At 44.2% G+C, this 20746-nt stretch overlaps 1 protein-coding gene across 2 annotated transcripts in view; it reads right to left on the bottom strand.

Annotated features, from left to right (window-relative positions):
* LOC114873554 (protein borderless-like) overlaps positions 1 to 19740 on the bottom strand; it is a 37540-nt gene extending 17800 nt beyond the window's left edge. The window contains exon 1 of one of the 2 annotated variants that reach the window (XM_029181995.2): positions 19035 to 19740. The gene's annotated coding sequence lies outside the window, so the exon portion shown is untranslated. Of the gene's footprint in view, positions 1 to 17929; positions 18300 to 19034 lie in introns of those variants that run through there. The other variant, XM_029181986.2, reaches the window with a different exon arrangement.
* Between the last annotated feature and the right edge of the window lie 1006 nt (positions 19741 to 20746).

Genomic DNA, 20746 nt, shown 5'->3' with positions numbered 1-20746 from the left:
TTGTACGGCGGGTTTGCTGTTACTTTTCAAAAAGTATCGTATCACCGATCGAGGTGTAAAAAGAGAAACAATGCCGGTTCCGATCGATTATCAGAATCTTTTTGAGATCGCTTTTGAATGCACCGGGGCAGATGCAATGGTAGTGCAAAAAGGCGATTACGAACATAACGCCCGCATCAGAATTTATGTCCGCATCGCCGGAGCTCCATAGAAATCGATACACACGAGTTCATAAAACGAACTAGGTTGAAATTGTAGTTTCAAATTTCATTGTTAATTCAAGTGACAAACAGTTTGATCAAGAAATTGCGGTGCATCTGAAACAACGTTCGAGGAACAATAACGAGGATATAAAAATTCATCCAGTGACGTGTTCGAAATTATAGCAGGTTTTAAAAATTATTTTCAAATGGAAGATTTTTATTTTCCATAGCCGCGATAAAATGCAATCATATCTCGTACAAAAATCTCGGTATTGATATAGAAAGTACACTGATAAACATTGACGCATGGCAAAGAGTATTTATTACGGAAAAATACATATAACATTCGTGTAAATTTGATTCCAGTTTTAAACCGGTATCGCCAGAGACATTTAACATTTTGACTGGTGATTTATTTTCAACGTTTGCCGAAATGATACAAAGTATACATCGTTACAACGTAACAGCACAGGTGTCTATGAATTTTAGAAGTTTTAATTAACATTCGTCGAAACGCGTGCGAAGAGATAATCACGAATTGTCGCTTGCGCCTCGTGGAAACGAAATTGTAGTTTCGTGGAAAATCGTAACGACCTCCGAATTTGTTCTCTTTTCGCGGCACAAGTCACAAGCGTCGATCGATCTGCCGATTAATCTGTTGAAACCTTTGGAGCGAGCGTCATCGGTTAGGTGGAATTACCTTAATCTCTTGTCCACCCCCCCAAACGGTGATCCGTATAGTTTTTGTGCGGTTTCCGTGCATTGACAGCATGTTCGCGCTATAGTTACCAAGCTTCTTCTTCACGTCTTCTTTTACACCGCGCGTTTATCCAGAAATTTTCCAGTCTATTTTCCGATACGTCACATCGCCAATTTAAATAATCGTTCTTATAATCTATCATTCTCTACGATCGCCTTTCAACTGGAAATTTCATTCAAGACGGGATGCTCAGAATAAATTTTTCTCATAGAAAGAAGTACGTAGAAGTACTAATAGATTTAATTGTTCCTTTGTAAGTCTTTAGAGGGTAGGATAAACGAGAAAAATGGCAGAGACGTAATTCCATTGTACGCCTTGACGACCATCTTTCCTTCGTTTCTTACGGGTTATTTAAATTTGCCACCAGTAATAGAACTTATGAATTTATGAAAATATGCAAAATTTATATTGTCATGAATGCGTTGAATACGCCTCGTGCAAAGGTGCTTTTTGTTAAAACCAGTATAATCTTATTATCAAGCTACATAAAGTAACAAAAATACTTGTTAGACTCCACATTTTCATTAAACTATATTACCTCGGCAGCTTACGCGTTTTCTAGTTAAATTTTCTTCTCATTTATCCTCCTAATACAAAAAAGTGTAATTTTTCTAATTTCCTAAGGAAATTACAGCTCTCCTTTGCTCGGTGTAGCAAAAATTATTTCTCCCTCTTCTTCTTTTTGTGCACTGTTGTTTTCTCGCGAAACGATAGCGAGGGAAATAAGGGAAATGGACAGAACGCATCGGAAGCGTGTCTTTAAAGCGGAATGGAATAGCGGAAGTTTAATCCGTAGGACTAGCTCGAGGCTTAAAGCACGTTGCTGGTGCAACGATTAATCAAGAGTTTATCGATAGCGAGTGAACGAGCCGAGCAAACCATACAGAAAGGACCATTAATCCCTCCTTGATGAACTCCCTAGTCAGTTTTCGCGACTTTAGAATTGGAGAACTTTTCGTCCGATTCGTCTTTAGTCGATGCTTTCGTAATTAAACGACCGAGTTCTTTGGCAGAAAGAAAATCTGGCTGATCGAAGACGTTACTGCTATCACGAAAAATAACATAAATCGACGTAATTTAGGTAGAATCATTAGCAATACCGAGGTGCGAAGAAATTTAATTACGATTCAAATTCTTCCATCCAGCCCCGAAACTTCGAGCAGTCCAAGACAGATTCTCGATAAACCGATGAATCGACGAAAGTAGAGCGAAGCATGGAATAATCACGAACTCATAAAACCGATTAATCTACAGATATTGACCGACTTAAAAATCTAGGTTAATCTTTAGCAAGGCACGAAACCTAGCTAGTCTAAGATACACGACCAACGAAAAATTATTTTCAATGAAAAGCACTCTTCTTTCGAAACCGTCAGACATTCTGCATTAATAAACATTTCTCTGGTCGGTGTAACAAAGTCGGGAATTAAGATTAGGAGATAAATAATCGCGCTATTACGTGGGTCCGGATCCACGAATTAACCCAGAAAGTGAAGCAGCGGAGCGACGCGACGAGGAAATTGAAAGGATCGCAAGTTCACGAAAGAAGCAATTTCTTCGCAATCGTTCGTTTCATTCTTCGGTAAGCACGTAGCGTTGCGACCACCGGAGTACCGTCGCATTACCTTCCTTTACATCCGACCGACATTCAAAAGAATATTCGTCTTCCTGTGTACGAGAACGATCGGTCGTCTCCGGAGAATTCCCTTTGCCCGTAACAGACTCGTACACCGAGGAATTTGTTTCCAAGTCCGCGTAGAACCGCAACACAATAACTACGATCACAGATATCGGTCAAGCTATTTGAAATCGAGAAAACTTTGCGACTCTTTCTGTGATCCTCGACAGAAAATAACGCTTTGTCAATTTCACGATTGAATTTTGCATGTTTTATTAATTTATCGGTCGAGCGTCGTATTTTTATAAAACGTTATAAAATCCGTAAACAAGTTTATTATATTTCCTTTCAGAAATTTGTCAAGAACGAACTAACTATCCCCTATTTTTACTCTGTTATTGAGCTGCTACTATGTAAACGCATTAGCCTACTTTCGAAGTTTAAGTAAAATTTAATGTCAGAACTCGCGATCGAGCCCGGGAACAGAAATTGTTGCTCTGTATGCAAATCTTTTCCGTAAAATTACAGCGTACTCGGATCCACCCCTAGACACTCGAGGACCTTACTTAAACGAGCCTCGAAAAAGCCTGTGTAATCGACTTAAAGGATTGAATGAATTAAATTCAAACGATTTAATTAGTATGAAACGAGTATATCTTAAACAGGGGCTTTCTCATTTCGGTAGAAATGTAACACCATTAGTATTTGCATTCGCGGTTTCCAACAGGAATATCTGTCCTCTCTTGACAAGTCTCACTAGTATTGAAAAATTTCGTGAAAGCCAGGTTCGTTCTCGTTTTTCCCTATAAATGGAAACGTACAGGTGTCGCGTGAACGAGCTTGTTTGTTGCGATACGCGAATGGAATTCGTGCGAACGATAATCCGACATGAGACTTCCCGGATGTACCTATTCTACGATACCGGAAACACCTTAATGGTTGTACGTCGAAACGTCTTGCGGTACGTCGACGTGTACGGGAAATGAGAGCTGCCGCGTAACTTCCGTTACGCTGACGAAAATCCTTCGACACATTTTTTCGAATCGAGCCAGTTACCTATCGCGAGTAAAAAGAAGTTCTCGCGAACGAACCGGGACCGTAAAACTTGGAATTACCAGGGAAAAACTCTTCTCGCATCCGGCGATCCGTCAATATCGAATCTTTCGATTCATAGATCTGTCGAGTGAAAGAAGAAAAAGCAGTTTTCACAAACGATCTCTGGTCACGCGTCATATTGTTCCCTCGGAACGTGCATATTTCTGTCGCGAATCGTTAATCACGTCGCTGCTTTTTCACGGGTATAAAGGAACATTTGAATTCCATGGAAGACCGTCGAATAAAACGAGCCTATGGCGCGGGATCGATGCCGGGTCAGACGGGTCGACCGATATTTGCGAGAAAAATTTCCAGCCAACCGGTGTACCTTTATTTTCCATGGAGGAAAACACGCGTGTGCGTCATTAGCGATATTACGTCCGGAGCTTGCATTCCCGTCGGGATTCTTTCGCGAAAGCTTGTTACAGAAATCCTTCCGGAACGTCTGCCAATTAGGTGAAAGTTGACATGTTTACAACGGATAGGATATCGTCGCTCGAATCATCTAAATTATTTACAAAATTCTATCAACAGACGTCGAGGTGCTGGTTAATCAACTCCAACAGTTTACAACGTTAAGAAAGTTTCAAGCGTCTTGTTATAAATAAGCGAGAATCTTAAATGTCGTTTAAGATTATCCTTGTTCGTTAACTTTAAAGGAACTGCGATCGATGTTGTCCCCGTCGAGTAGCGTTGTCTCTCGTTTCAAATTTCGAAGCTAACTAGCTCGATAAGATTACACGTTTTGTCCTCTTCCTCGTTATTTTGTCGCGGTTTTTCTTCCCGGGATGAAAGTAACGTTCCAATTAACGCTTCTAGTGTCCCATATTTCTCCGCGACGAAAGTAACTCATCGAATCTAAACTTTTCTTTCCCCCGATTTCACGTTTATTAACCGGTCAGTTTGATTATAAATCTGTGAAACGGCAGGCGGTTCTCGCAAGAGCTCGACGAAGAGATTCTAGCGAAGGAAGTAATTTAATTTTCATCCGAGGCGAAGTATGTGCCAGGATAGCCGAAATCCAAACGTTGCAAAAGGAAGCCGCGTTCCGAACAGTTTCGCCAAGTTAAATCCTATAGCCGTAGCCGATTCGCCTTTGAGCACATCGGTGAATCGCAAAATAAGTAAATTTCTGGAATAACGTTAACTATTATCGCTCGGTTCGAGAACGGGCTATGCAAAGAGGTTTCGTTTTAATAAGGTGCAAGGGGGATAAATTGAAACAACCCGTTGGAGTGCTTACACGAGAGGCCAGGTACACACGCGTCAGCCTAATGAAATTCATCTGCACGACGGATTCTGCTTTATGACCTCGTAAAATTGTTATTAACAGATACGACTTTACAAGTAACGGTGACACCTGCGGGAAGCCCCATTGGGAGCTATATTCGCATACCATTAAACCGCTCCCCTCGTCTTTGTCTATTACCAAGCGACTGTTGAACGTTTGCTATGCTACAAACTCGACACCTACAACAATGTTGCATTTAGTTATGTTTAACACGTTGAATGCCACTAGGAAAATGAGAATTTATTGTGGGACCTACCGAAACTCCAATTATTAAAAATAGGAATGATTAATTTCAACTTTTGTATTTGCCATTTTCTATTAATATTCAAATTGCAAATTTTCAGCTTTCTATTTGCTATTTTACATTAGTTGTACGATAGTAATATTATTTAAATAAATGTATTCTCTACCGTTTTGTTTTAATTATTCAGACACGTGTAATTTGCGGTGTCCCCCATGGCATTCAATGTATTTAACTAAAGTAAACGAACGGGCAGTTAGTTATTCACCGCTCTTATCGACGAATCGAGTTGAAACTACATATATTCGAATATTGCGGTTCGAATTTATATTTCCCGTGATATTTTAACCAGAGTCCCGTATAACTATACCTCGGCGCAACAATACATTACCAAGCACTTGTATAATATCTGAAACTAGCTGAAAACACAATCAGAGTCTATGCATTGCAATGCGCTGTCCCATTTCTCAGCTGAATTTCATTACCGCGTACAATTGGCTACTTAAAGTTTAGACGCGGGAAAATCGGGTCGTGCACGGTTCGAGCGGACTGTCCGCCGTCGGTGTGCAGTCCGTGACACAGTGCAGCTCGCGATTCCGATAGTTATCTCTGCCCGAAGGCGAAACCGTGCTAGATCGCGTGAGTTTCGCGATGGCGATCGCTGCGATGCAAGGAAACGCACTTAAGATCATGCGATCCGCTGGTACGTCTACGTCTCGGACGACCGAAAGCGACCCTCGAATGCATCGCTCGATTTTTACGACCGCGAAACGGAGCTCCGCTGTGAAATTGTTCGACTAATTTCTTTTGTAAAAGGAAACAGCAGGGCGCGAAAGAAGAACGTAACGAATCGTGGTCGTTTTTCTGACCGTCTGGCTACCCGTTCTATTCCGCCGATCTAATTTCTCCTCGACTCGTTATGAGCCGCAGAGCGGTACCCGCCGCGCACTTGTTACTCGTGGCAAATTTACATTTCAAAACCGACGGCAAATGCGAATGGAAATTGACGATGCGTTAGAACTGCCGATCGAACGTCTCTGCGAGGCTCGGAATTATCGCGGTCAACGATTGCTGATTTATTTTCGTTTCAGCTCATTTAATCAGCAATTTGCTATCGACCAATTTATTTCCTCTTTATACGTATCATAATCTAGCAGAAGCACATCCTGTTCCCCGAAATCCTCGATAATTCAATGATCCTGGGATTCAATGGCGGGGCTGTAGGTCTGTTCAGCATCAGGAATAAATCACGCCTGTTGGCTGACTTTATCGCCTTGACGGAGGAGGCTCGGCGGTCGGTTAATCGGCCGGTCGGCCTGCGATCGGAATAGCGATTCTGCGACAGGATGCGTCCAGCTCCGGACGTCTGGATAGGAGAATACCGCGGATGTACATGCGGCAATGAAAGGGACGACGTGTTTTATTGCTTCGGTGATACGCGAAAATAGAGGAGCATCGCGTCGAGGATCGCGAACTCGGACAATAGATCGTTCTCCTCTAGCGTTATTAATCATCGTTTCCTCGGCAATGCTCCACGCGCCGTGCCGGACCAAACTGCGATCGGACTACTTGGTCCGAGGCATGCAAATCGATCGATGGAAACGTTCGAAGATCGAAGACGGTTCCTTCCATCGCGGCTTTAATCGCCTTCTTTATTTTCTCGAGAATTCGCACTGTAGGAAAGAAAGAATTCCCTCGCCATCGTGTCGGATCGAAACGTTTCAAGATTCCAAGTTAAATATAATGCTAGAGTGATTAATGATTCGCGCGTGTCTCATCGAACATCGGCCTTTGATTAATCGAACTATGAAATTACTTTACACTTCTGTCGTTCGTTCAATAAAAATCACCGAACGGAAGAGATACGTCTTTTTACGAGCAGGTCGAGCTATATTTTCGCGACACGGTCGTCTCATAAGTTCCGAATGTCTCGAGCAAATTACATTTTTTTCTCTTCTTCTTTCTCTATCACCGACCCCAACGGATGTTCCAGATTCAGCCGGAATCTTCTGCCTCTATACATTTTTCTTTTTTTTTCTCTCTTTCTCTGTCTTCCTTCAGCCGCCTTTTTTCGTCGGCCCATTACATCGGGCTATCGAAAAAACGATCTGCCAGCATCCACAATTTCAAGACGGATCCTCTCGCTGAACTCGAAGTGAAACGAGCAAGAATCGGAATTCTTATTACCGTTCGTTTCCCTACCTTCCGTTATATCTCCTCCGCTCAAACGCGATAAAGTATTCCGTCGAATTTCATGCTTCCGGCCAGTTATAAATTCGAGCGCGGCTTCTCTGGAAGCACGTTTCACCGTTCGATTCGACTCTGACGTTTTAATAGCATTCCAGCATACGTGTTAACTTGGCCGTTAAATAATAGCAAACGCCGCGAAGAACGGCTCGAAACCTTTCAACCCTAACGCAAAACTTGTTTTATCTGAATTTCAAAGTTTCCTTATCGTCTCTCTACGACGAGTTAATTACGTGGCTAAGTTAAAATTTTCAATTACCCCGAACGATAATCAGCTGCACGAACGTATCCTTCGAACTTGCTTCCATCGAAACTTGTTAATTATTCCTCGGAAATTCGTAAAAAATAGAATACCATCGGTACTCGGGATCTATCCCTTATCTTCCATATTGCGCCCTTACTCTCATCGTTCCTTTTCGCAATTATCGCGTTATCCTTTTTTTACGGTGCAACAGGTAACATTAATTAAAGAATCCAATCAGGCGTGATCCTTTGCTAATCAAAATATTCGCCTATACGCGCAGACGGATAATTAATGAGATCTCCTGTAAAATATACATCGCTTCCACGGCTTCTTTCGCCGATGCATTGTGCACTTTACAAAATTGAAGTTATCTCGCGAAATCGTGCTGTTCTCTTCTAGCGTTGAATTTCAAGACGAAATAAAAGATCACTTGAAGATAATATCGCGATACTCCAGCGTACGATGGCCGCAAGGGAAACGACATAGAGTGGAAACGACGCTCGGTATCAGCGAAATTCATAGGGTTAGTAGGTGTTAGTCGAATCACGGGAAGACGCAGAAACTTCACCCTCGGGATTTAAGCGTTCCTTGAATTTTGCTGTGCACTTTAGGTACTCGAAGTCGCAGTCTAATAACTAGACAAAAGTGACGTTTTATCAAACGTCGCCGGATAGACGCGAAACGTTCATCGGGTATCGGCTCGATACGTGAAACTAATTGGAAGATAAACTTTACCGAATTAATTAAACGCTCACTCGGATTTCCACGCGAGGGTGCAACGAACCTCAACTGCGATCCAGAGATTCGAGGAGCCACGCAATATCACGGGGCGTGAACGCGAGCGTCGATTTTATGGAATTCGATCGAACCTTTCTTCAGCTACTTACAATGAACGACGAGACAGGGGTGCGGTAATTTATGAGTTTGTATGGAAACGAGCTCCGGGTGAAACGAGACGTTGCTTATTTCTCTGGTACGCAGCTGTGGATGACGATTGTCCTCGAAGGCTGGAAGGTATCGTTTTTCGGGATGCATAGAATTTCGAACTCGATTTGCCAGAAAACCGAGGCGAACCTAAGATATTCGCGTATCGTGAATTCGAATAGAAATCTCGATCAATGGGCACAGGTAGGAATCTCGGATTCCCGTCGGGCGTTCTCTGGAGAACCTTGCCATTTGTCACGGCATAAGCCACGGGATGGAAGCTGGATTTCCAACTGCGTGCCGTGTCTCGCAAGATCTCGACGTGCAGGTGAAATCAAGCCGAACCGGATTACTCCTTTCGCGTTAATCCTTCGACGACTCGTCCTATTCGATTAATAGATGTACCATTACGATAGACCGTTCGAAGCGATTTCACCTGGTATTCAATTAAATCTAATCTTTCTAACGATTAACGTCTGATCGCAGACCGCGAAGATTAACAACCCCGATCTTTTCTCTATTCAAGTTTCCTCTATTAGAAAAAACGATTGCAACTCTGACGCCATTTTCTCTACCCAAGAAGAACATTACCCCGTTTAACGGTCTGGTATTTAAATCGCCATTTTACCCGCTAATCTTTCTTTTCACGTTTCTCCAACACTTTTTATTCGAATTTCCTTCCTTGTTCGGGTTCAACGCGGTGAAACTTACTGATTGTGTAGAATGCTGGCCCGTCGGAATCTTTCTCTTCGAAGATCCCAGCTTTGAACGAAATTCCATGCAAAATTCGATACTCCAATTTATTTCGCGTTCCGACTATGCTCTTTTTATCAAGTTTAATTTACTTTTTCGTTCTTGACGAATGGTAAAATCGTATTGCAGCTACATTTTTTGACGCGGTTTACTTCGAAAATAAAGTCGGTGAAAAGAGGAGAGGAAAAATCAGTGCGCTTTTATCAAGAGGCCGCGTTCGAGCGAATTGCTTCGTTAGGAATTAGAACGGCGCAATATTTTAAATCATTCATCCTTCCATTACGGCCATTATGCAGTCGCTCTATCGAAGCACGTTAACGAACGATATCTGCCTTTTTCCCCGGCACAAAACGAAATGGGAGCTTTCTTGTGCACGGCCGATTAAAATTCTATTTTTCGTCCAATTTTTGTCCGATTTTACCTCGATTCTTCGGGTCGTTGCCGCCACTCGAGCGTGATCGAGTGAACGGCATTGAATCGCATCGCGAACCAAGTACCGCGAAAGACGTACAAACCGCGGAATTCTATGCAACCCTTCTCCATCGAATCGCTCGTAACGCGTGTCTGTATCGAACTCGAATGCTCGTTTAACGGTCGTTTGTTCGATACCGTTCGATCGTTCGGTGCCGTTTTAATTGCGGTCGCGTCGTTACTTCGATTTCCATTCGGCGAATAAATTATACCCATCGAACGATCGAACGATCTCTGTTTCTCCCAACGCTACAACTTCATCCGGTTCTTTGACCGGTCGTTTCGCCTCTATTAATCAACGAGCAACGCGAAACTAGCGGGGGAATCGAACGCAAACTTTCGCGAGGCAATCTCGGTGCGGGCAGTAAATCAAAAGAATCGACAACGCTTCGACTTTCCAAATGTACGTGTTCGCCTATCGAGGCAATTGCTTCACGGCTCGCCGGAGAAAACGACAATAACCCGGGTCTAATTGAAATTAGTCGGGATCATCGATCAGCCCGCTACTATCCGTCGCTTTTCCGACCCACGGGACGGTGTTTGGCGCGAAACGGTGCTAGGGAAATCATCCGGAAAATTCGAGCACGTCCCGCTTGAAAAATGCATCCGTTTTGCCTGACATTTGACACTGCAACATTCGTCTATGCGCTGCTCGTTTGATCTTAGACGGCCCGGTCATTTTCCTCGGGTATGCGACCGTCGCCGAAGCTATTGCGTTACCCGGCTTAAGGGATCAAAGGGAGGGAAAAGGGAATAGGATATGAGGAACGCCCTGTACTAACGTCTTCCCCGTGGCCTTACGTATTCCGTCTGTGAATCGAGGAAGATTCGACAAAACAGCCGCTCGTATTTCACCGCGTGTCCCTTTCAACTTCTAAACGCGTCCCTCGCTCCTGGCAAACAGAAATCGTTCGACAAATAGCGAAATTTTTACCGGAATTTTCCACGTTTTCGTCGACGAGTCGGATAAACAATTTCTTTTCTGAACCGTGCATAATCGTGCACCTTGTTAATCTTGGAACGTCTATTAAAATTGTCGACAGCGACGTAGCTGTAGCTCATAGCTCGAGCACGCAAAATAAACTTTATCATTCGCGTTCGGGGTTGGTTTGCCGAGTAATTTCCTCGTTTCCCCTACGCATTCGCGGTGCATACTTATTCACCGAGGAAATACGAACGCGTACAAGGCTCGTTAAGTACACACTCGGCGGCATAACAATAGCTTTACCATTTCGGATAACATTGGAGCCACGTTTATTTAGCGAGTAACGCTTTAAACGGGCGCGCACAGCTTTCGTAAACACGCGGACAGCCGGTTCGATTAGAAAGTTTTATCGCGTCTGATGGTAATCATCGTTTCGGTTAACCACCCTGGATACGCGTACCAATCGCTCGACAAATTTCGACGACGCCCTTTAATAATCCGATAAAACCGATTCGCGATGCCGAGAAAGACGACTCACCCTAGAGAAATTTCCTTCCTCGTAATACCCTATTAAACGCATGCTACGCTCCGTCTAATAAAACGGGCGATAAAAAAGGAAGAAGAGAAGAATCGAAATTAACCGGCACATCTGTCGTCCTGCGACGAGATATCATCCCCCCCCGCGAGGAAATCGTACGATCGGCCAATCGGCGTATAATCTGTTTAGATTTGCTCATTTGACACGCGTGACTAACCGCAGTTCGACGGGGGTCGTCTGTCGCCACCCTCCTTCGTGCCGCACGACAGGGAATCCCTTATGAACGCGACAGATGTGTACCCGGATCATCCCCTAAGTACACGGAATCTCGTCTTGCATATTTTATTCGACCCGCAGTTCTCGCGCCCCTCAGCTACGGAACGTAACGCCAAATATAACATCGTCTGAGGGATGCTCCTCTAATGTTTTGAATTCGCAATCATTTCCTACCCTCTTCGCGATGCGTACGAATTTTTCAAAGCACCGTTGACTCATCGAACGTTTCAACCCCCGCGATTTAACCGTCTACCCTTGTTTGATGTCGGTGGAAGATGCTAATTTTCATTTTTTATTCGTTTCGCCGAAGCGTAAGCCCCGGAAAGCCGATCGGCTTACCGCCGCGTGTCCGCCGTTTAACCGGTCAAACATTCGCTAATTCCCCGATTCCGCGTGTTTCACGGTTCGGGGCGCGTAATGCAGCCTAGATCCTCTCGTCGACGCTGAATAATCCGTGAAACCGCTTATTTATTCGAAGGAAATTCTTTCCGTTCTTCTTTCAGCGAACTTTGAACAAAATCATCCGAGCGATAAGGTATTCGCGATGCAAAATAAGTAGAGTAGACACATTTATACGCCGTCGAGATTTCCGTGTAGCCAACCACGCGGACAGGATTGCTCGTTCGCAAAGGTTCACCGCTGGATCGCTTGTTTCCAGTCGGGAATTGCAAGATTAAAAGTGGCGGAAGTTGGCGCGAAAATTTTACACCATCGAGGGGGCGGATATTAGGATTCTCTCTGCAATGCACCGTTCCAAACAAGGCCAAACGAACTCCCTATTGGCTTCTGATACGAGATACCGAATTTTTCGAGTTTTCAACGAGCTATCGCAATCGCGGAAAATCTTATGAAAACATAAAATTGTAAAGGGAAAGTATCAATTATCCCCTGGTATCGTTTCTCTTCGATCGAACATTTTACATAGCAATTTATTCCATGAATTTAGAAGAGAAAATCCACGCTTTATCGCCGACGTAACTATTGTACACTTTGAAAAGTTTATACGAGTTTCCGGCGCCGGCCTAGAGATCCTGTAGGGCGTGTAACGTCGCAGAAACGAAATATTCTTACAGGTACCATTCTCCTATCGATCTTCCAACGTGGTTACCCGTAATGGTAGCTTTAAAGCCAGAAACCCAACGTATTCGTATCGGCGGTAGAACGAACGGCATAAAAGATCGATCGAACGGGCTACGGATAGATTGAACGATGGCATGAAAAAGAGGGAACGACGTTAGTTTCGTCTGTTTCTCGTGAAATCTACAGGGACGAGGCAACGAATGTTCCATCAGATTTCTGGTAATCGTGAGTGTTTCGTTTCTTGTGTACAAATGAAAAAAAAAAAACAAAAAAACAGGAAAGCGGATAATGTATCGAGAAAAGGGAGAGAAGAAACGCGGGAAAAATCTGACCGGGTATTCAGGACGAAATTATGTTCGGGGTGAAAGGAGGAGGGTTCCATTCGAGCCTAAAAGCAGCGCACGGTATTCGTATAGAAAATTCCCTCGTTCGAGGATAACGGGGCGTGCCCGAGTTTCCCTAGCATTTCCACCGGGTGTAATTACGCGTTCGAGATAATCCCGGGAAATAATGTTTGCGAAAATCGCGGAAAACGGTACGAAACGAAGTGCTCGTATAATTGCCGTGACATTTCGCGGCTTCCTCGGTGGCCTATTGAACCGAGAACGGAACGTACGACGAATCAACGTCAAATAAAGTCACTTTCGATGAGGTTTCCCGGATACTAAAAGACATAAGCCTGATATATTTAGCGGGATCCGATAAGTCTTCTCGTTCGGTTTCGAGACAAGGGTTAGTTGTGTAGGTGTAGGGTGGCACGAAGGGTTGCTTTCCCGCTGGGAACGGCAACGTCTGACCGTTTGATTACCCACGGTATACCCTCGAGCCGGTAATTACCAGTCGAACGCTATATTCGTCACGCCATCTGCCTTCTCTCAGGAGGTCGCCTCGCCTTCGGCAAACATTTCAAAGATACGACCTGTTTTTGTGTTCGCTGAAAATCATCCGAATATGTACGATCAACTTTCGGTCGGCGAACATTAATTCTGCTTTTAATTGGAATTCTTGTACGATCGAGAAGATATCTGATGCAATGATCGTGTCAGAAGGGAACATCTTGCGGACAAGAAGAAATAGAAGACCGCTCGACGCTTCGAGTATCTTCGACGTTGGATTCCCGAGGGTGAATTGTCGACGGTTCGAGTACTTGAAGTCGTAGGCGTCGCGACGCGGGGCTCGAGTTACGTCGAGGGGTAGAACTCGAACCCGGCGAATGAATGAAGAGGAAATCTGAGATTCGTTGAAGCGTCTACCAGAAAGCGACCGGGTAAACGGGCTTCTTGCGAATCGGGTTAAGGTTGCCACCTTGTCGTCGCGTTTAAAAGGATAAAAGTGTCGCCCTCCAGCTCTCGTATCATTTCTTCTATATTTATTACGCCCTGAAAATGCATCGTGTCGTGGAAACCAGAAATGGTTTCCACTATTTTCTTTCTTTTTTTTTTTCAAAAATTGAAGAATATTTGATTTCAATCCGGGGTTAATCAAAGCTTGCAAATAAATTTTGCGTGACTTCCATTCGACAACTCTATTGTTACCTGTTGACGAACGTGAAGGAGAACAAAGGTTCTCGTTAAGAGCGGTAGCCTTTTATTGTCGCAGAAAAATTGCACAATCGATCCGTCAAAAATTCAATTTCAAATCACTGTCACAATGGCTATGCCCGTTCAATGGTACGAAACAATTTTCAACAATTTATCGCGCGACAAAATTACAGGATTTAATAAATATAAGCAATCGTTGCGTGCATGAAATAAGACGTCAGCGACAGGAGAAATAAAATCACAGCCGGCTGAGGACAGGCTAGGAAAATAATTACAGCGCAAAAGGGTTCATACGTCAAGCTTTTATTTTTCACACGAACCAAGAGTGAACAACTTGCGCGTCGCATTTATTTTTTTAAACTGCTCTCGGATCCTTGTGCACAATTAATGCTCTGGAACCCTTTTGCTCTTCCCTTTTTTCCCCGCTTATTTTTCATATTCGCCAGGCAACGAAATAAAACAATACACCCCCGAACGAGAAGACTATCACGTTTGGCTCGTTTCTATGCATCGTAACGATGTCGAGGACGAGCTTTTATCAGGTCAATAGACGTCAAGTTCCGTGCGTTAAAATTACGAGCTTAATTAGTGACTGCACGAACTGTGATAACGAAAAACATCGTATTGCGCTTTCATTCGTATAAGTGCAATTTTCAACTATTCATTTTTATCGTAGCGTTACCCTCGTTCAGATCGTATCAACTAAGAAAATGCACAAGAAATTCCTTTGGTGAAAAATAAAATTTCCGCGTGAACTCGGTGAAACTAGTCGGTGGAAAAAATACCGTTCCCTGGCAGTTTAAATAACTCGGAAAGTTCGAAGCAGTAAAGTTCGATTCGCGATACAAGCCACGGGAGTAGAAGTTTGCGGATGGAATTGAACCGACACGGGTCGCAGTGTTAATGCGGCGGATCCCGCGTAAAGCTCTATTTAACGGGCAAGATTACGACTAATACACAGGATAAGGGTTATAGGAACGGATTCGATCGTAAAATGAAATAACCGGCCGAAGGTGAACAGAGGGAACCGCGGATGAAACGGGGGCGACGGGTTCGTGTAACGTCGTTGCTCTTCTCTTTGAATAATTAAGCTTCTTCGGCCGGCGGGTCGGTCGTGAAATGTACGGGTCAATTGCATCCGTCGAAAGCTCGACTTTATCAAAGATACATGATTCATTCCGTGACTCATTGAATTAAACACCGTCCACGTACAACGTTCGCGATTCTCCCGGTTCGTTGGTCGACAACTTTTTACCCTTTCAATGTTCCCTTTGCGTTTTCTTTTCCCTCCGTTTCAGGCTTGCAACTTCTTCTCGAGTCTCAGCTCACCGCACTTGCCTTTGTTCCTTTTATTGATACTTCTTTCCGTTCTTGTCGTTTGCTCCTTTGTTTCGTCGCATCTATTCGGCTCCTTTATCTCGTTCCTCTCGTGCCTTGCTCGTTTCCGTTTCTCCCTTGTATTCTCTTCCATTAAGGATCGCTACACGACGGCCTCTGTTAGCTTTCATTACCTTTTGTCCCGTCTAAGAACCGTCCGTTCATCTGAAATCCCTAGTTCGTTAGCCGGACGCAACTTTCTCCTAATTATCAAAGAGCGTACGGGAAGAAACATCGGGCAGAGGAGCTCGCCACCGCGGCTGATGTAATTACAATCACGGAAACTAATCCGCGGGCAGCTTGTGTTTCATCATTCGGATATCGGCAGTTCGATATCTCTCTCTTTGTTTGTCCGATCTATTATTGAATCGCGTGCATCTTTCCCTAGGAAATCCGTGACGTCCGGCTCGAGGCTCGAATAACTTATCGGTAGCGACAGAAAGCTGGTAATTTATTTGACAAACGGAACGACGTATTATGCCGTTAAATGCAACATGTTGTCGTACGTTGAACCAATTACCTTTGACGCGATTATGCACGGGACACGGTTGACGATACGCTTATAATAAATGCTTTAACGCCAAAGTATCGCGTAACGGGATAATTTACGCGAAATTAATACCCGTCGAATAGTTTGACAAATTACATCGATGATTTATTCGCGGATTAATTCGATCTTTGCAATTTCTATGAATTTCTTTGATTCTTTTTCTCCGAGCTAGCATCGGCGTTGCCTTTCGAAAGTTCTCGTTTTCAAAATACGAATGAACAATATCGTGTTTCGTAGCGCGCGTTGTTAATTGCTACACCATACATATCTATAGCGCGAAATATATTTGTTGTATCTCGTCGGTGTTTCTAACGAATCATTATTAGTTAATTGATTCGGATTTGCATATCAAAATCGTAGTCTCCAGATACGATGTCAAGCCTTCTATCTGTCCGTGACCTAGTTCGTAAGTTGACTCGATTTGCCCGCTCTTAGGATATTATTACAGGGTTTAGTCGACGCATTTTCATACTTTTCCATTACCCGGGATTTCTCCGTCAGCCGTGTATCCGAACGCTATTACCGCGTGATATGAAAAGGGGGGGGAAAAAAAAGAAGAACAGTAACGAACGGGTAGAATGAAACGTATAGCGGGGCTGATTATTCCAATTTACTCGTATATATTTCTTCGTACATGTGTACACGTACACGCGTATCTACGCTTCCAGAAAACCACCGCGACATCTGCGTCCAATTACACGACCAACCGAATATCCACGATACCGGATAAAACACGGTGACCTATCAGAAACACCGTAATTCCGTGTACGTCCAGCGAATTTTCGCGGAAAATGGGAAACACCCGACGATATCGCGTATTTCGTTCTGTCCCCCGAATGCCTGCGCGAAGGGAGAGAATCTGCGGTAAAAATCAGTGTCGAACTGATCGAACATCCGCCACCATTTTTCCGAACCGAAACAACCGAGGACCGCGTTGAATTTTTACGAACTTATTACATTTTTCTTCTTTCTTCGCGAATAAATAAACGTATCTCCTGCTGATTTGAAATCTTTTCGAAATTAGATGTCTAATTTTCTTTACGTCGAAAAGTGAATGAAACCGCGGATAAATGGAAGAGCAATTAACAAAGTGATCAATTACAGAGGATAGCCAGACCGTCGCGTTGCGTCGGGGCGGATGAAGCCATCTACGCAACGCCCTCCTCTAATCGTAATCAAAGTAATTAATTACCTATTATCGCCCATTGTGCTCTTCCACGATCGCGCCAATACCGATCACCAGATATCGTTTACATCGCCCTCTCTATCCCCCACTCGCCTTCCCTTTGTCCCTTTAGCCAGACCGCGCAGCTTTCGCCAAGTTATCTACGTATTATATTAAATTCAATTTGCTCGTAGTCGCGTCGCAGCATCCCGAACGATTATCATCGGTTGCCGATAATAATGCGGGATTAGCAGTTATTAAAGGCTCCAGCTATCTCTGCGTTCAACTCGCACAGGATAGTCGCAAATTCGTCGCGCGTATAATGGATTCGATTTTACCTTATTGACGATTCGGTTTACGTTCGTCGCTTAGTTTCGTCGAAAATGAACGGATCGGCGTAGTTCGCGTTGGAAAAATCAGCTGGAAACAGAGCTGGAAAAAACAGAAGCGAAAATTCTCCGGTGATCGATCGTCGTTCAGCTATCGCGGAGCGATCAGCCGGGGTAATCTCCTCTTTAGCTATTGTGCGAGAAAACAGACTGACTACGTTTACGTTCTTCGAAATCGTCGAGATCGATCGACGAATTGCCAAAATTACGTTTTTTCGATGAAAATGAAATATTGACTGACCCGTCGAATAATGGTGATATTCAAACTCTTGCAGGCCGTCGTTTTCCCACTGACATCAAACGATACTCTTCCCTTCAGGAACGCGTCGAGCTTTCACCCTCCATTTGTTTCCTTCTCTTTCCGATCCACGATACAAGCACAAGAGTTCGCGTCACGCAGCCAGGAAGAATTGCCCCGGCGATTCGTACGAAATTACACCGCGAGTGTCCCTCCTAATGTTTCACTGTAATTTCAACGTCACGATTCGAGAGATTACGGTATTTATCGAGCTGTTGCCGGGATAAAATTGTACGTTGCCGAAAAGCACGGACCGATGTAAACCCACGCTGAACGTTCTGATTTCAATTAAACCAAACTAAACGCGCTGAAACGCGACATTGAAACGAGAACGGAAACACGCGATAGTCGGTGATAATCGACGTCCGGGTTGATGAGTGCGAAATGAACAACAATTATCTCTCAGCGCGGCGTTAATTATCTCTTCAACGGAACGACGCAGTTTACCGGTTATATTTTCCCCGATGCAACGAGGAATTCGCGAACAACATTCGACTAATTTCTCATTCTTAAACGGAACGCGACGGAAGGCGAAGCAGAGTGAATCCCGTCGTCAAAGTGATTCTCTCCGATGCACGACGCGAAATTTTCCCAAATTTATCGCTTATTCGATAAAGAGAATTGAAATTGAAATCTAATTTAAAACAATCGTTCAAAAATTCATCGATAAACCGCGCGGTAACTGTAATTTCAACCGGAAACAGAAAAGTTCATAATTAATTTCAATATATCCCACGGGGTTACGTAATAAATTTCCACGAATTACACTCGCTAATTACTGGTACAAGGATATAACGAAGAACAGGGCATTACGTAGGCACACGCAGCTCTGTATATAACCATTACGTTAGATTGCTGGTATCGCGATTCGATTTAAATCTCATTTGAATAAGGTCTCTCATTATCGAATTAATTCCTGTCGGTAGATAGAATAATCAACCTGTCATTTACCCCGATCGATCGAATCGATCGTACGTTTCCCGAATTAAAACGCGATTCAACTCTAGTTTTTCGCTGCTAAAATCTGCCAAACTTTCGCAGAACGTACCTTGTTGTTGGTCGTCGCCCGATCTCGCGCCTCCTCCAGGATCCTCGAAGAGGCAACCTGGTGCAGTCCTACGGGAGTCGAATCGAGGTAACGCGCACTTTTTCGCGTCGTTCCCTGCAATGACGATAACACGTTGCAGTACTCTGGATGCGGCTGCTTCCGGTCAGCTCGGTATCACAGCACTGTCGCCGTGGAACAACCGAGCTCGATCCTCGATCGAAGCAAGAAAATCGCACGACCACCTTCGTCCACTCGCACTTCCGGCGAACGATCACTTCGATCCGCACCATAGAACGATCCTCGAGGTTCGTCAACGAAGCACCCAGCGTGTTCAGAGCGTGACGGAAGCTTTTGCCGCGAAACTCCTCGATCTCTTCGCTGCGGGTCTCATCTTAACGCGGTGCAGCTTCGTGGAAGCTTTCTGTGATACACTTTCGAAGCGCAAACGAAGGGTCCGAAACAGGATGCGCGAAAGCACAAGAGACGGGAGAGATTATCGGATCGAAACTTTCCTGGGTCGTGTGTACACTAGGCGCAAACTTTCAATCGGCTCTTTCGCGCGCGACGACGAAGAGTACGGAAACCGGAGGGAGAAATAATTCGCTGGAGCCACGGTATCCGGTTCGAAGCAGCCGCGGGTATGTAGATTAAAAGAAATAAAAAGAAATGAAAAGAAAAAAATTGAAGGAAAATACGAATGGTATAGAACGATACGCGTAGAGTAAGACGAGAGCGATGCGCGAGCGACGCGTCGTGTTGTTGGCAAGCGACTAACCCCCTGACGGCCTCCTGCACCCCCGGACGCCGCGCATGCCCCCTACCTTAAAGAACTCGCCCACCCCTCTTCTCTGTACCACCCCAAAACCACGGTGACTTCATCTTTTTTGACGAGAAACCCGCGAGACCCCTCGTCTCTTCCCTTCCTTTTATCATCCCTTCTACTCTTCTTTTATTCTTTCCACCCGCCCCTGTCTTTCCTTCCTTCCTTCCTTCCTACTTTCCTTCTTTTCTTCTCTTTCCGCTTTTCACCTCGACCTTTCTCTCTTTATACCCTCAAGCTTCTCCGATCTTCTCCCTTTCTTTTTTTCCCTCGTTTTACTGCTTGCTTTACGCGCGACAATGAACGGTATAAGCGTCAAAAATTTCTTTCCGATCGCCTCGTAATATTACCGTGTAAGAAAGCGACGTCGTTACCACTGTTTCGTCTCTGAGCAAACGGCGACGGGGTAGGAGAAACATAAAATCGAAGTCGGAATCGATAGAAATGGCCGGCAGTGGTAACACGTTCAACGTGTACACGATTCCTTCAACAGGTACAAATGATGACGACGGTGCCCGACAACATATCGCGCTTTTTCATTCGAAACACCTTTGTGCCGCGCGTGTCCAATCCACGTTACAAATTATTCTTACTTTCTTTGCGAACCGCATTTTCAAATATTCACCACGGACGTTGCTCGTTTATAACGAAACACGAGTGTTCCTTCGTTCAGACAAGAGGGGGAGTGAAACGCGAGTTTAAGTATAAACTATGAATTTCAAGTTGTTTCGCAACGAATTAGATCCGGGAAAATAATTGAAACCGAGTGGAAAAGCGGAATTTGAAAACAATCGAGTAGCCTGTGCGAGTTACGTTTGATTCACCTTGCCGAAGCTATAAACACTTTCCTAGAACGGAAGAAAACCAGACGATTCCGAGTAATTTTCGTGTT

The sequence above is a fragment of the Osmia bicornis genome, chromosome 7, assembly GCF_907164935.1.
Source record: "Osmia bicornis bicornis chromosome 7, iOsmBic2.1, whole genome shotgun sequence".
In the NCBI taxonomy this organism is placed as follows: domain Eukaryota; kingdom Metazoa; phylum Arthropoda; class Insecta; order Hymenoptera; family Megachilidae; genus Osmia; species Osmia bicornis.
Note: the sequence above shows the minus strand (reverse complement) of the source record. Positions and strands in the feature narration are given on the sequence as shown.